The sequence below is a fragment of the Theropithecus gelada genome, chromosome 14 (assembly GCF_003255815.1).
Source record: "Theropithecus gelada isolate Dixy chromosome 14, Tgel_1.0, whole genome shotgun sequence".
Classification (NCBI taxonomy): domain Eukaryota; kingdom Metazoa; phylum Chordata; class Mammalia; order Primates; family Cercopithecidae; genus Theropithecus; species Theropithecus gelada.
Genome location: NC_037682.1, coordinates 20,475,859 through 20,481,858, shown reverse-complemented (window position 1 = coordinate 20,481,858; position 6,000 = coordinate 20,475,859). Strand labels below are relative to the sequence as shown.

At 52.7% G+C, this 6,000-nt stretch overlaps 1 protein-coding gene across 1 annotated transcript in view; it reads left to right on the top strand.

Moving 5' to 3' along the window:
* The first annotated feature begins 395 nt into the window (after positions 1–395).
* The window catches only part of PRDM11 (PR/SET domain 11), an 82,260-nt gene continuing 76,655 nt past the window's right edge, over positions 396–6,000 (top strand). The window contains exon 1 of the mRNA XM_025356736.1: positions 396–633. The gene's annotated coding sequence lies outside the window, so the exon portion shown is untranslated. The remainder of the gene's footprint in view (positions 634–6,000) is intronic.

Sequence of the window (6,000 nt, the reverse complement as noted above, 5' to 3'; positions counted from 1 at the left end):
GGGGGCCGCCGGTGCGGGGGCCGGGAGCGGCGGCTGGGTCGCGGGCGGCCGGGGGGCTCGGCGCGGGCGCGGGGCGGAGGTCCGGGCGGCGCGGGCGCGGGGTGGGGGGCGGCCCGCCGGGGCCGCGAGGTGGGTGAACCCTCGGCAGGTAGCTGCCGCCGCCGCCGCCGCCGCCGCGGGAGCTGGGGGCCGCCCTCCGCCTCCTTCCTCCCAGCTCGCTCGCTCCTCGCCTTGTTACAATGTAGCCTTTTCTCTCCGCGAGCGGCGCGCCCGCTGACGGACGTGGCCGCCGACCAATGGGAGTGGCGGCCCGGGCTGAGCGTTCGGAATGAGAACGCGGTGACACGGGCGGGGCGGGGCGCGGACGCCAGAGGGCTCGCCGCGGCAGCCGGCCTAGTTCTCGTGGACGCCCTCGGCCCCGCGCCGGGGGCTGTTGCGGGGGGCTCGGGGATAAAGGTGGGAGGCATCCTTTGAGATGCGACGAAGCCTTCTCTATCAAGGTTCGCGATTGCCCGCGAAGCGTGGCCGAGCCAGAGGGCGTTTCTGGAATGCGTTTTAAGTGTTAGTTGCGGTGTAGACTCTTCGGGAAACCTCTCCGGAGCGTAGCCTCCACCCCCACTCGCAGTCCCCAAGGTACTCTTCTATGCAGAAACTGCAGAAACTTAGCGGCCAATGACCTCTCTCCGGTCAAGGCCACCGTGCCCTAGGCGAGTCCCTGCAAAGAGAGTATCAATGTCTTGGGCGATGCTGTTGAAAAGTTGCTGGTGTGTGTCTAGAGCCAGGTTGGGAGATGGGGGCTTAGAACCCCCCAGGCTGGACTGGGATTTAGGGGAGAAAAATGTGAAACCTCTCCTCTTTCCTAGACGTTTGCTTCGTGTGGAGAAAGGCCGTGCTGCATAATTTAGAGTGGCTGTAAGGAAGCACACCCAGCCCTTTGTGCGTGGGGCCAGGAGGCGATAATGAGAGATTGCTCTTGGTATCTGGAAACCCTATAAACTTTGGGGGTTTGGGGACAGAAGAATTTTCCGTGGAGCATTGATGCCTGTAGCACCCAAGCTGATCCTCGCCCACATTTCCTCTTGGGAGGAAGGGAGGTTGGGGCTTTCCTAGGGTCATTGTTGGAGGTGTGGTCATGGTTGGGAAGCAGGGCACAGTCTTTGCCCGCCGACCCTCTGAAAGGTGGACAAGCAGAGTTCTGTAGGGCACATGTAGAAACCTCCCCTTCTGGGAATAGAGCCCAGACCTCTTGCTGTATTCAGTTTAATGGAAAGGGTGTCTGTCTTTGAATTCTACCTCCTCCTCATAGTCGCTGTCTGACTTTGGACTTCACATTGTTGTCTTTGGCCTTTCTGAGCCTTGTGTCTCCATCCCTAACATGAGTCCAACAAAACCTGCCTGGCAAGGCAGTTGTGAAATTAAATGAGATAGCAATGATGAAATGCCTATTCCAGGGCCTGGCATACTGTTTAAGACGTGCTCTTAAACACTCCCCCAGAATCATGGCAGAAGGTACTGTCCTGGGAATATCAGAATAGACCCTACAGGCCCCATCGTGGTCCATCCAGTCTCAAACTGACAGGGCCTCCAAGGAACAGCTGGTGGCAGGATCTCGTTTCCTTTCCTGGTGATGTTCTCAAAGATGAGGGACACCCCTCACTTGTCCTAGATTGGTCATGATAGCCATCACCTCTGCACTTACAGACTCCTTTGACCTGAGTTACAGTTCTGTCATCTAGACTTCTTGGGTTGATGTGTTCCATCCATTTCTTCTCCTTGGTGTCAAGTAGGATTTCTCCTATTTGGATTTGTCCTCTCCTGGACTTACAGGGAGTTTCCCTGGTTCCAGGTTATTGGCAAGTATGAAGTAAAGAGCACTGGGCTAGGAGTCGGGAGTCCTGCCTGTGGATTCAGCTGCCTTCTTGGCCTGCTCTCTTGGCTGTCTCATAGGCATGACAAACACACAGGGGCCAAAGTTGTCCATAATCTTCCTCTCTCAACCTCCTCTAGGCCTCTGATCTTGGCCAAGAGCACACTGTCCCACTACTCTTTAAGGCAGAAGCCTTGGTGTCTCTGTCTCTCTCACCCCAATCTATTCCATCTCCACGCCCAGATAATTCTGTCCTCTCAAATGAACCCATCCACTTCTTTCCACCCCCTCTTCCCCAGTGTTGTAGTCAAGCCATCGCTGTCTCTCCCCAGGACAACAGCAAGAGCCTCCTAATGTCCATCTGCAGCCTCCCCCTCATGGCAGTCAGAGTGATCCATTCCAAATAGGGTCATGTCAGGCATCCCACTTCCTGCTTCAAACACCTAGAAGTCTTTCCAGTGTGTTGGGGATAAAGAACCAAATTGGTGCAGTGACCTGAAAGCTTCTGAGTGATCTGGCCTCTGCCCTTGACCTCATCTCCTATCCTCTCCTAGATCTCTCTGAACTCCATACCCCGATCTCTCCTACACAGGCTGGCCTTTCCTCCTCAAATCCTAGAGCTGTTGCCGTCTAATGAATTAAGGTTAGCGAAGGGCACGGTGGGATGGGAGTGTCTGGTTGTCCTTAATGCTTTCCTCTTACCATTTCCGGTTCTTCTAGTACCACAGTAGATTGACTGGAGCTCTGCCTACACTTGGTAGGGGCCCCGTGACTGACTGGTGAGTTATAAATGACAGTGATAGACGTCACTTCTGGGCCACAGCATTTAATTGCTGGTGTGAGACCCTCCACAGTGCACTCTCCCTGTGGCATGGCAACTGATAGTAAGGCGGGTTGGTGGTGGCTGCTACCAGCCTAAGTCCCTGCGTCACTCCGCGTGTGAAGCCCTTGGTGACCCATGGACATGCAACATGAGTGATAACTAAACGTTTGTTGTTTAAAACCACTGAGCTGTTGGGGGTGTTTGTTACTGCAGCATAACTTAGCCTGTGCTGACCGATACAGGGACTAGAGAGGCATTTTAAGCAGAGAGACAAGTAGTGCATGTGCAGTTAATGCACAGAGGGAGGACCCTGACTTGAAAGCAACTAAGCTGATCTTTTTGACATGCATATCTGAGCATATAAACCCCTGCCTGAAAGACCTTCAGGGACTCCCACTGCTGTGAGGAGAATGACAGAAATCCAGCTGCCCTCCAGTCTCTGCAGGGAGCTGCCCTCCAGTCTCTGCGGGGGACTGCCCTCCAGTCTCTTTTGTCCCTCCCATTTGTCATGTTCTGCCTAACATGGGGCTTCCTCATACTGTTCCTTCTGCCCTGACCTTGCATTCCACCCCTTCTCCCAATGAGGCCTCCTCATCCTTCCTCCTCCACCTTCACATCCCCTCTTCAGGGAAGCCCTGCCTCATTAGGCCAAACTCCCTTCTTTATAGCTTTCTTGGCCCACCTGCCTCTCTTTTGGAGCACTCACATCCATAGCAATTTTCCATTTATTGGTGTAATGATTTGGTTGCAGCCTTGCTCTTCCATCAGACTGTAAGCTCTGCCAGGGTTGCTTTGAATGTGCTGTTATGTTTGCACTTGAGAGTTGCTCACCAAACACCTTCTGCTGAATCCTTGAGTGTGGACAGAGGGCCCACTGTGTGCTGGGGGCTGGGGACAGGATGAGGGAATGCCACTTCCCTGAGCTTCGAGCTGGTGGGTCCAGCTGGAAAGAGGCGTTAGGCATAGCTGGCAAAATGACTGGCTTGTAGAGTACAGATGATACGTTCCCCATCCTTACTGGTGTCCATGGCCCAGGGGGACTGTGTGCCAGCGATATAGCAGAGGATATTCCAGGAAAGTCAGAGGATGAGATTTCAACATTGCTTTGAGGTCCCTACTGATCTAGACAGTATATGATTCAGTGAAGGGGCTGCAGAACCGGAGATCTGGGGAAGATGAAGAGGAAGAAGAAGTTGATGATAATGATAGCAGCTAATGTTTTCTGAGGGTTTATTGTGTGCCAGCTGTGGTTCTAAGCATGTCACATACCTGAAAACAGCTCCACAAGGTACATGTTATTTCTGTTTCACAGATTGAGAGACTATGACTCCGAAAGATGAGGTAAGGGACCCAGGGTTAATGGTGTGGCCAGGATTAGAACCATGGCAGTCTGAGGCCATCTCCTTGGTATGCCTTCTTGGAGTAAGGGCAGAGAACCCCAAACCCCTTTGGAAGCATCATGTGGGGTTATAAAGCCCTCATGGGAGAGCAGGCCTCCAGTGGGGTGACACCTACCTAACATCGGGGTTTGAGCATGGGGTTCTTGGCTCAGAGGTGACTGGTGGCCCTGGTGCCAGGGCTCATCTAAAACTGCCTGGTGCATCTCCACCTCCTGCTGGAGGCTGAGACTCCTTGGAGGCCACAGAGCCCCATGTTCTCCGAGTGAGGCCTGGGAAGAGCTTCCCGACAGCTGACCCTGGAGCGGTGCTGGAAAAACAAGCCGTGCAGAAAGAAAAAAGAAAATTGTGCTGTTGTTTTTTTAAAAGCCTGTTTCCTATTGCAGATTTGTATCTGTGTTGAAAAGGCCAATGTTCCCTTAATGCAGCCACATTGCTGGTGGTGTCCCCAGACTGTGGCTCTGTAAGTGGGGAGGCCTGGACCGCAGTCTGGGTATCATTCGGTCCTTCATTCATTGACCAGGTGGTTAGGGCATGTGCCAAGCACTGTGCTGGGCCTAGGGGGTGCCTTGTGCAAGTTGGTCCTTGCCCTTCCAGAGCTCACAGATCAGCCTGGGAGATGGGCAAATAGCCAGGCAGTTGTAGCTTACAGCAGAAGGATGCAAAGGGGGCAACCACTGACTGTAAGTCAGGGAAAGCTTCCCTGAGGAGGAGGTCTTTAGGCTGAGCTTTGGAGAGTGAGTAGTAGTTGGAGAACACGGGAAGGGAGAGGCTTCAGGTCCAGGGCGTGGCTTGTCCAGAAGCGTGGAAGCATGGAAGGGACTGGGGAGGCTTGAGTAGTTTATTCGGGTGGAGAGTAAGTGTAAGGGGAGGAGACGGAGGTGGATGAGGCTGGAAAGAGAATAAGAATAAAAATAGTATGAGTAACACTAGTCCTGGTCCTCGGCATTGGTTGCATCCTCTCCCTAGGTCACTCTTACCCCAGTTATCTCCATGGCACTTTTACCCCAGTTACCCCATTGCCTCCCCCAGGACTTCTGCTCAAATGCTACCTTCTCATGGGCACATTTATTTATTTATTTGAGACAGGGTCTTACTCTGTCACACAGGCTAGAGTGCAATGGCACAATCTCAGTCACTGCAACCTCCGCCTCCTGGGTTCAAGCGATTCTCCTGCCTCAGGCCCCCGAATAGCTGGGATTACAGGCACACACCACCACACGTGGCTAATTTTTGTATTTTCAGTAGAGACGGGGGAGGGGGGGTCTCACCATGTTGACGAGGCTGGTCTTGAACTCCCGACCTCAGGTGATCCACCTGCCTCGGTCTCCCAGAGTGTTGGGATTACAGGTGTGAACTACCAGGCCTGGCCATGGGTACTTTCTTGTTTAAAATTGCAACCCACCCTAACACCTCTCTCTGCTTCCTGCTTTTTTTCTCTCTTTAGTGCATAGCACTTATCCCATGCCCCATGTTTTACTTTTTTATTTTGTTTTCCATCTGCCTCCCATCGTTATAATGCAAGTTCCCAGAGAGCTGGGATTTTTGTTACTTTTGTTCACTGCTGTGTGAACAGTATATGCCATATAGTAACTAGAGCCTCAAATATTTGTGGAATGAGTGAATTAATTGAGCACTGACTATGTTCAAGGTGTTTTATCTGCTTTGTCTTTTTAAATCTTCACAGCGATGCCCTGATCATGGTATTGTTACTTCCCCATTCTACAGTTTAGGAAACTGAGACTCAGAGAGGTAGCATCACTTGCCTGCGGTTTCATAGTTGGTGATGAAATTCAAACTCAGGGCACTTGATTCCTGAGCCCTCTGGCCTAACCCGGATACTTGGCCCTTACTAGGCTGTAACAGGTCCTGACTGCTGTGTTGAGGAGTTTAGACTCTGTCTGTTGGGCACA